We start from the raw sequence: 11296 nt of genomic DNA on the forward strand, positions 1-11296 counted from the left end.
CTGAGCACAGCTGGAATGAGCTGGAAAGAGCTTTGCCAGCTCTTGCCTCTCCCAGTTTTGCCATCCCCTGAGATTTGCATTGTGGACAAGTGCAGTGGAAGGGCTGCATTGAGCAAAGGCAAAAGGGAAAGGTGAAGAGAATACTTTCAGGAGTGTAAACAAGCATTAATGCTGCTGCTTTCCTGACCCCAAATCCAAGAGTCTATGGTCAGGTTTTAAACTAAGGAAAGAAGTTGTGATGCTCAGAACTGCATCAGAACAGCTTTTTCCTCTGTGCTGGTTCCCCTTGCTGCACACTCCTCACATGCTTTTAACCCCTTGGTCTCCTCCCCTGCAGACTTTAGAGATACATTTTTTTTCTCTAATGATCATACCTGAGTATCAGATCTATATGACAGAAAACAAGACTGAGGATTTTTCTTCTCCATTAAAGTAATCCTGGAGTGAAGTTGCTGCCTCTCCCTGCAGACCTTGCCTGTTGCAAACAAATTCCTGCACAACATTCCCTTCTCACAGCCTCCAGGTGAGTGCCATGCTGCTGGCAGAGCTGACAAGCTGCTGATGTTTGCCTGTAGCCATTGCCAGTTTTCTTCAAGTAGATGAACTACTCTCAAAGTGAAATTCCTGAAAAGCCCCAGGGGTGAGGTATTGATATAGGCAATGGAAACAGGCTATCTCAAGGAGGGAATCCCAAATTGGTAAGAAATCGGTACTCAGAATGGCAGTAAGAGCCAATATCACTGTCTGCTGTGTGTGTTTGCTTTGGGTACTGCAAATCCTGCCATCTGAATCAGAGTTTAATTTGCTCATCCAAGAAGAAAGCTGAACAGGAAAAAAACTTTGTCAAACACAGCGTACCATTGCTCACTGTGCTGCACGCGGTGACACACTGCTAATCCCTCATAGCCTGCTCTGCGCTGGGACAAACATATCTCAGAGAGCTTCAGGGCAGGACTTCTCTGCAGGGTATAGGTATCTCTTACACATATAGTGACACATCTTCTGCTCAGCAGTAAGTGCAATTTGTCGGTGTCACGCTCTCCTCCTGGGATCTCCAGCAGTCTGCTGCTCTGATGCCCACCTTGACACTGGGTCACATCTACTGCACACCTACAGCACATGACGCACAGAGCCATTGACCTGTGGGAACAGCTGCAGTCAGCTTCCTTTTTAGCCAAGCACAGAATGTTTGGAAGGATGAATGAGTTGAAAACACATGAAAACAGCATGTATTTGTTAGGAAAAAAAGTTCTAAAAGCTCTGTGATCTCTGACTTGGATCCTGGAAAGTCTGCACTTGCTAAGGGCACCATTTTAAATGTAGGTGTGATATATTTGTTTCTAGTCCTGCCTAATTCTTTCTCCCTTCTTCCTTAACAACACAGAAAAGCCAAAAATCAGTCTGACCTGATGCTATACCTAGATGAAAAAAAATGCACTTCAAAACTGTGATGTGGAGATTGCCTCTGTTCTAAATAACCACTGTGTGCCCAGTTACAAAACACACGGTATGTGAGAGTTCCTAATATTTTATAGATGTTAAATCACCACCTGGCTAGCATTTACATTCATGTCAGGCCCTGCTAATTTTCACTCATTGTGGCAGATATTAGTTTTTCTTTTCTCTCACTTTATGAGTCAGATAAGAAAGTTGATGGACTTCTAATCATCAGCTGAGGTGCTAAGTTTGCACATATCTTTTTCTCACCTCTCTGCAACTCAGTATCCCAAGGTAATTTCTATTCAGCACCATGACGTGTCAGAGAGTGGATGTAAAATGTCTGTTATAAATACGTCCAAGCTGAAATAAAGATAAGAATGATAGATTTTCCACCTTTGGCCTCAGCAATTTCTATTCTTAAACATTCTGTTGGCAGATATTTCCTGTTTTCAGTAATATTACGTAACATAGTTGCAGGCAACAGGAGAAACTGATAATGCTCTTTAGGCATGATAGGCTACCAAAATTCAATACTTTAAAATTAAACTTAAAAAAACCAAAAGATGAAAACCAAGAATAAACTATGGCCAATTGTCTTAGTTGACATTTTTTTTAAGGTGGTATTTCTCTGTTTTGTTTTGATTGATTGTGCAATCTCAAGCAAAGAGACAACTTTGTTTTGTAATTTAATTGCTGGCTTGCTACCAAGATGGTGATAGCAGAATTAGCAGAAGTTTAAAATAAAATAAAGAAACTGAAGAAAATATTCTCATTGTCATTTCTCACTGTGTAAATGGTGGGAGTGAAAGAAAATAATTTTCAGTATTTTGTAAAATTCTCAATGAATTGCAATTTCTGATTTTGTTCCAAGCACACATTTCACTGTCTGCAATGTGTTTAAAATAAGATATCTGAATTTAGTCATTTGGCAACGGGGTAAAGTACACTTGTAAAGCCAGATTTTGTTCAAGAAACCTATGTTACAAATACTTTCATATAATTTATCATGTTTCTACAGGCACAGAAGGCATTGCAAAGCAATAACTGCATCTGCTAGATACATTTTTTGGCACAGAACTTAGCCACACCTCCCCTGCTAGTAGGAGTCAGACTAAATCTGATACTCATCCCTTACCCCACCTCTGGCCTGACTGTTTTTACTTTTCTAAATTGAGCTGTGCTCAGCCTTTATGGTAAATGTTTCCTTCTCAGTGAAATGGTGATGTTACAGAGGCTTCGGATGAGCTGAAAATTCTGTATGATCTCAGGCTGTGCCTTTGTGGGAAGGTACTCAGCAGGTGGGAGAGGCAGGGAACTTCCTTACAAGTAGATCTGAAGGCTGCGTTTGCTATGCTGCATCCCCTGCCAGCATGGATTTCTCTATTTGATATTTCAGTGCCTTATGAAGCACAGCTTGTATTCCCAGAAAGCACAATACTAGCAGAGAAGAAGAACAGGAAACACAGTGTGGGCACGTGGCTGCTGCCAAACCTGGCGTGCACAGGTAGGCACTGCATTTTAAAGGACCAAGCGCCTCTATGTGATCTTCTGCACACCCTCAGGTTCAGTGTCACCCTGCCGGGTCCCTCCCCAGCTTGATCCTGTCAGTGTACTTCTAGGACTACCTTTGTACAGGGTTCAAGTCCCCATGTAATGTGCAGGAAATCCCCTTTTATGAGAGGAAGGGGAGAGTAGGATATCTCCCTTTCCTACAAGATTACTATGTAAGTGCCTGGAACCCCATTTGGAGGATACATGCAGGGTAGAACTGATGGCAGTCAGAGCAGAGGTGCCTGAGCCAAGGGGAGAGAATTTCAGTCACATTGCCCCCAGGCATTATCTGAACAGGTAAATGCACATGGGTAAATCAGATGGTGTTTCATTCCTCCTGGATTTATGCCAATCAACAAAGATCTGTATCTCTACAGAGATATAAACTCTGATGAAAGCTTCTTCTCTGTGGGAACACTTACACAAACTGCTGAGCTGTGTGGACAGCCTAATGTGTAACCAGATGTCAGCTGGGTCTTCTCTTTAATTGGAAGACAATAACAGTCTGCACTACTGAGCTGCTGAGTTTTTAATTTTTAGAAAGCTGATTGCCTCTTGAAGCAGCCAACCAATAGGAGAGATCCTGTGAGAAGAGGTTTGTGGGCAGACTGGCAGTTTGATCAGGTGAGATGTTTGTTTCCTTAAGAAATGGCTTCAAAACAGAAACAAACTTAAGTGGGCATATACATCACAGGCAAGCTCTGATCCGTACATTTTTGGTTAGTACAAGAACATGTCACAGTATGGCTAAAGACTGCCTGCTCTCGTGAGGCTGCAAGCATCACTGACCAAAACTCACTCTCCTGATGCATAAAGCTTGTCTGTATTACTGAGGTAATGGGATGCAGGATTCTAATAAAGATAGTCAGAAGAAAACTGTAGCATACCTATCCGGGACTCTTAACATTAAATCATTAACAAAAGACAGTTCAATGGAGAACCTGGCACAAAATCACTCACCATCTACAGTGGACATTATTTTTCTTAGAAGGTATTGCCTTACAAACTAGTTGCCATGCATGGAATTATTCTGGAATACTTCTTCTCTGATAAAGTTGTCAGCACGTTTTTCCAAGCTGATAGAAAGTTAGATGTCACTTCTAACACATGAGAGGGAATCTCACATATCACAAACCCTGCCTCTGGCCCAGCTGCATTCTTCCCTGGGATGAAGCTTGAGTGCAAAATCATGATGGTGGTAGTATTCTGTGTGGCAGTGTGGAAAGAATCGTATAGAGGGTGGATTCAGGGCTGTTCTAAAGAGACTGTCCCACTGAGTAAGGTGCAGCTCTGATCACCCTTTCAAGCCAGCGTTCATATTTTTACAGTTTTTTCCATTCAGAAATTTCAAAGTGTACTTTCTGAAAGAAAAACTAAAGCAAAGCTGAGGCAGCAAGCTAAAAATCACAGATAAACTCTGCAATGCTCTGAGTATTTATGACTTTTTCTTGTTTTTCTTATACAGAAAGGTTCCTTTTATCAACAGTAGACACTACTTATTACACACTAATTAAGTCTATTAGTAGCATGGGGAGACTGTTTAAAGACTTCAGACAACACAGAACTGGGTGCTCAGGTCAATACTGGTCCTGTCCACTATAAGATATAAAGTTCATAAAACAGACTACATCAGTCTGGAAAAATCTCAGGTGAGATTACTACTATCAGAGCAGATGTCTGCTTGAGGATTTAAGCAAACAAACACCTTTCATACAGGCACATTCATTATTTTTCCCTGAAGTATCTGAGACAAGTTGGAACAAGTGAGGAGGACAAGAGCATGGAGGGCCTCAGCGAGCAGCAGCATCTACTTGCAGGGTAAGTGACTGCCCCAGTTGATGGTTCCCAAATGATTCATGTTTTGTGTTTCCTTTTCTGAATTTGAAAACATAAGTCATATTTCCAGCTAGACCTCCAATTCCCTAAGCTGCCTCATGTAGTAGAAGTATTCAACACCATGCAAACAGGCATCCAAATGCTTCTGATGCTCTCATCTCACACCCCAAAGCAAAGGAATGCTTACCAGAGCACAGTGTCAGGTGAAGAGACCAAAGGAGATGACCGAGGTAACTGAAATTCAGAACGGGATAATTTTTACTGATGAACTTATTACAGTAAAATGAAACACTTAGAAGCTTAGCTGTAAGAAGTACAAGTGAAATAGAAACTTATTTTTGAGAAATGCAATGTATCTACTGAGATGGGATGCAAGCCCGTCTCTCAGTAGCATTTTTCCATTCCATCCTGTCTTTCATTTCCCTCTCAAAAGAATAGTTGTGTTTGCATCTGTGTGTATCATCATCTACAGCTTTTAGAGGGCAGTCTCCTGCCCAGCGTTACTGTTGGGATGCCCTGCTCTCAGCAGTGTCTGCTCTTTTGTTCATGTCCAAACATAAAGGACTTCACACTAAAAGAACGCATGGATCTTTGTCATGAAACTCAAAGCCTGCATAAAGGGCAGTACAGAAACCTGCTGCAGAATTAGACCTTGGGATGAAGCAAAGAAGAGGCATAACTAAGTTGGAAGACAAGGATGATCCAAACAGTAAAATTGAGTCAGAACAAGAAGTTCTGATGATGTCCACCTCCAGTGTGTAAAGACAGGTGAGTATGTCACAGAAAACTTGTGGTAATTGAAATTTATATAGTTTTAAAAAACTTGCCTTGTCAACAGACACAGATTATGTCTCTTAGTCTGGATACTAGTTAGGAGGAAACTGAAGAAAAAAATAAGAAGAACTTGGTGAATGAACAATTAGATGCAGAAAAGCAAGATACAGTGGTTACACGTGAAGTATTTTTTTGGAAAATGAATGGTTCCTTCAGTTTTTGAGAATGATTGTTTGTAAACTTGGCTGAAATGAGCCAAGTTCAGATTCACAAAGCTTTCTCTACGGTGATAACCATTTAGTGAAATTAAAGGAACAAATTATTGGAATCATCACCAAAGCCTACATTGAAACTTATGCTAATAATGATTATTTAATCTTTTAAAAATATTTTTTCCTGAAGGAAATAAAATGCAGTCTAGGCATGAGTTAGTTTAAGAAACTCCATATAAGTATGATAGAGGTAATCTATTTTTGAATCTGTGGAGATAAGCCATCAAGAGGTTAGCCTAAAAATCATCTGATTGCTGGAGGCTGTAGAACACTTTAATTTATATTTATCATTTCACTCTGTGAAAGTTGGACTAGGCCAACCCTGAACTCCTGGTTCTGTTTTGGTGAGTTCTGCCATCACACCATGCTGGGATATAATTTGAGTAATTAGGTTTGAGTGGGATATTTATTTACTCTTTCATGTTTGCATAATAAAATTGAAATTTATTTAACTTATTCCTTGATCATTAGGTGAAAACCTATAGTTCTAGAAAAAAAAAATTTGGCTAGTTTTGTCGATTAATTAATTTAATTAATGAAAATAAAAGTGCTGACTTGTGCAGAACTTTGTTTTATTGTTGGTGGAGAATCACATTTAGCTTTCGTTCCGAACCTGATTCATGGCCTACTGAAATTTATAGGAGCCATTCATTAAGCATAACAGGCTTTGGAATGGGTCCCTTGTGAAATGGAGTGTTCAGATGAGAACAGATGCAATCATCTTTGGGTTTTTAAATACCAAAGCTTGAACTTCAGTTGTTTTCATTCACATGAAAGTGCACTGACTTATCACAGGTAGTTTTAACCATTAGGTGTATCTACCTACTAATTTCCTATTACTTCCCTATGAATCCTTCCTGACAGCAGATGCCCAAATGGAATTTCACAAAAGTTTTCCCTGATTGTGGTTATTATTCAATATTTTAATTGATGACCTAGAGGGGAAAAATGAGGGGAGTTTGCTTATTAAATTTCCAGACAATATCATTCAATTTCTAGAAGGAGTGAAGGACACAATTAGAATTGAAAATGATCTTGAATAACCAATAAATTCTCAAAAAAATAGGGTGATATTCAAGTGGGAGGAATTAAACTCAGTGGGGAATTACCAGTTGCACAAGCACAGGCTAGGGGATAACCACAGTAACTGACCAGGTGACATTTTTATGGAAAGGAATTTATGAGCTCACAGTTGATCAAAATCTTAACACAAGTCAGTAATGTCATGATGTTGCAAAAAAAATACTCCTGAGATATGCTAAGAAAGAGTAGGATAGGATATGAGATACAGTAAGCACAGTAAGTAAATCTGCTCTACTCAGCAACCTTTTCAGCTTCAAGGAGAATGAAGATCAGATTGCTGATGGTTAGGCATTTTCAGCACTGGAAATCCAAAAGAGCTATTTGAACAAACATATTTCACGAATAACACTGCTATGGCTGATTTCATCCTGGGGCTGAAGATAACCAGTTTGTCCCTCTTGAGTGTCTTCCAGCTTTGTATAAAGTGGGGTATACCAGACAAAAGTAAATTCCCTGCTTGGAGAATACAGTTCCATGACCACGAGGGGGGAAAAAAAAACAAAAAAAAAAAAAACAAAAAAAACCAAGCTCTTTACTTTGAGCAACTCTTTTTCAGCTTTCTCTTGCTGATGGTGATGAATGTTAGTTTTGACAAATACTGCTAGAGGCTGTCTCATATTCTTATATATTTCAGGCCAAATTCAGGGAAATGTTGTTCAGTAACTATTCTTTGCATCTAAGATAGAATATATAAAATTCAGATTTAATATTTTTTTTGTCTCAGGCTGTTTGAACTTTTTCTGACTTAGGAAAAACAATCTTTTTCCTAAAAGTTTTCTAAAGGTAAATGTTCCTTCATTCCTTATTAATTTCAAATGATAACATTTCATGAATATCTTCACTCTTCTATTATCAAACAGTGTAAAATGAGAGCACCTCACTCTATTACACGCATTATACTTTGGGATACTGCAGATCTCTCCTTACCTGAGAAAACTGTAGGTCTGGCTTAGGCGATCTACTTGCAGGTTTAATATGTCAAGTGAGATGGGCCTGCCTTTCTCAGCTTTATGTAGTATGAATTTGTTAGGGTTGAGCAAATGCTTTTAGATCCATCTGCCTAAACTCCCAACTGGGGCGTGTTTGACAAAAGCTGGTTAGAAACATCTCATATACCATTACTTATGTATTTCAGTCAAGTCCATTCTTTATTAAACAAAGACATAGAGATTGTTTAATCATAAGAGTTTCAAAGATCTTTAATGCTTTGCCACTTTTTTTTTTTTTAATGAATTCGCAGTTTCCTAAGCCCCTGCTAGAGTCAGAAGTGGCAATAAAATATTTACAGGAAAAAAGTTATACACACATGTAGCTTAAATAGTACTGTGGGTCAGATGGTAAATGAAAAACTGAAGTCCTTCCTTTGATTTTCCAAACTACCAGCACAATTGTGACCTTCATGGAAACGGTGGTGAATCCCTTTGTGCATTGAAGGATTCAGCAGAACAAGAGAAAACCTCAGAGAAACCTAAGCACTTATGTAACATGTTTTTTAGAAATTTACCAGTTTGTCAAGAATACCTGTTTTATTAATATTTCATATTTTCTTGGCAATGAGGGATACTATGCCTCTCTGAGAGGGATCTACTATGGGTATCTAATTGTAGGGCATTTTGTCTGAAACAGTAAATCCAACTGAATTCTCTAAAAGGGATTTGTAGCAGTTTAAGTTGGAACTGAAAGTTGTTAAAGGACAGAATATTATCTTAAATTTCAGCTGAGCAGATTTTGTTCTGAAATCAGAACAAAATATTTTACAAGTTTTAATCAGTTTAATTTGAGCTTCCAGGCCTGTCCCTGTAGCATCGAGAGCTCAGTTTAATGATTTAAACCACCTCTTACAAAAATTAACATAACACCTAGGACAACAATTTAAGATTATACAGCTAATTAATTATTTTTGTTCCTGTTAGCTCCAATGGAGTCTGCTCAGTTGCATATTTTATGGAGTAGGAAAAGATGGGGTAAGCACTTGAGTGAAAAGCTGAAAAATTATCTACAGCCCACATTCATATTCAGCTCAATATAAAATAGTGTGTATTTATTATCTGAAGGCAAGAACACTGATCAAGTTAAAAGACTCCTAGTCCTACATAGGACTAATGTTTTAGAAAAAACACACCAGGTTCAGGTCAGATATCACCCTTCTGATACCAACTGCACTTTCTGTATTTTTTCCTCCTGACAGCTCATTTCTAGAAGACCTCAAGCTCTGATGCTCTATGACAATGTTTGTGCATTTACTAGATTAAAACATACTCCCTATTTTGTCATCACCAATGGAGTATTTCTATTATTTTTCCATTGGCAGCAACCATAGAATCACCAACTCTGTGATGGTGATGGTCCATAAGTGGTTGTAATACAGTTACTTCCATTCTGGGCCCTAGCAAGAGCTTGTCCCACCACCTGAAGAAAAAATCAGAAAAGTTATGTGCCTATTTGGTTAGCTAAGAAGAGAAATGGTTTTAAAATCCTCCAAAATGCAACTCTAGATATACAAATTGAGGCAGATTAGGCTGGTAAGATCTATTTCTACAAGTCCATGTGTAACACCTCTGCCAATTACTAAATAAGGAAATAAAGTGCTTTTGGAAGTCTGTTTTACAAAACTGGGGATCTTGATGCAATGCCTGTTGCACAAAGTCTTGGTGGCAACAAAGTCTTTAGAGCTACAAGACTATCAGAGGGCTGAAGCAGCTTTAAGACAACAGAATGAGGGACTGAGGTTTAACTTGAAGAAAAGGGTCTGGGATGTCCTCACTGCTGCCTTGCCGTACTGGAATGGAGATTACAAGCAAAAGGGGAACCAACTTTTTACATGGTCTGATTGTGATAGCACAAGGGGGAATGGCTTAAAACTAGAAGAGGGGAAATTCAGGTTAGAGGTTAGGAAGAAATTCTTTACTCAGAGAATGGTGTAACACTAGCACAGGCTGCCCAGACAAACTGTGAATGCCCCGTCTCTGGAGGTGTTCAAGGCCAGGTTGGATGAGGCCTTGGGTAGCAACCTTGCTTATCACAGGGGGCTGGAATTAAACAGGCTTTAGTGTCCCTTTCAACCTAAGCCATACTATGATTCTATGATTCCATGTGACTCTATCAGTGTTCAACTGAAATAAAGCTGAGGTGCATAGAGAGGGCACCAAACTGTATCAAAATAAGCAATTATAAGCGTATGTATATACTGTATATAATGTAACATAACAAACAGCTCCCCAGCTCTTTCCCCTTAGATTAAGCAGCTGTGCAGCCCTGTGCTTCAACTTCATCAATTACATGTTTTGAAAATAAGGTCTGAATTTTCTTGTTCCACACAAAACCAGAGGGGTATCTGTGGAGATTTACTGCCAGAACTGTAACTGCCTCTGTGGACACACTTATTCCTTCCATCCTCATGGGGAATTAGAGCAGTATAGTTAAGCTGGTAAATTTTCCTATTCAGACAGGCTCAGACATCTCAAGAAACACAGCTAAATTAAATACTTCTCCTAGGGGAGCAGTATACATACATACATTCACTACATTCACCAGTTTTTGGTCATAACCACACACACACACACACACACACACCAGTCAAGTTTAAAACACAGCAACCTGCAATTTGCTACAAGGGTGTTTTCTTTCATTCTGAGACTCACAGTTCAGCTTTGAGCACAGTGGCTGTTTGCAACCCTGGGCCCAATTTTTTGAGGTGAAAATCCAGTAGAGGAAAGACTACAATTTTTTTGCTCCCAGAAAACTGATGTCTGGCAATAGCACAGCAAAGTCATCAACAGTGCAGGAGGAAATATGGATAGTTGTCTACTGAGAGATATTTTGCCTCTTCTACAGGATTAAGATTGTTTTTCAGTAGAGATCCTACACTGCTGTTCACATAGGCATTGAATAGATAGGATTGGAGAAAAGGCATTGGATTAGATAGGCATTAGAACAAAGGATTTTTTTTTTCTTTCACACTAAATAAGTACTGAAAGGGTAACACTAGAAGAACAACAGAAGCTGCTTTAAAATTACTTTTTACACTCCATTATTTTAGAACATACTCTCAGGAGTGACATATAATCATAGAATCGCTCAGTTTGGAAACAATCTTAAAGATCACCAAGTCCAACTACAACCTAACTGTACTACCCTAACAACCCTCCGCTAAATCATGTTCCCCGAGCACCACATCCAAATAGTTTTTAAACACATCCAGGGATGGTTACCCAAGCACCTCCCTTCCAGTGCTTAACAATCCTTTCCAGAAAGAAGAAATCTCATTGTGATCTCAGTGTAATCCACAGGAACCTTTTAATTAGATTATCTATTAAAATATAAGAAGGTATACAGAGTGC

The sequence above is a fragment of the Tetrao urogallus genome (genome assembly GCF_951394365.1).
Source record: "Tetrao urogallus genome assembly, chromosome: 7".
Lineage (NCBI taxonomy): Eukaryota > Metazoa > Chordata > Aves > Galliformes > Phasianidae > Tetrao > Tetrao urogallus.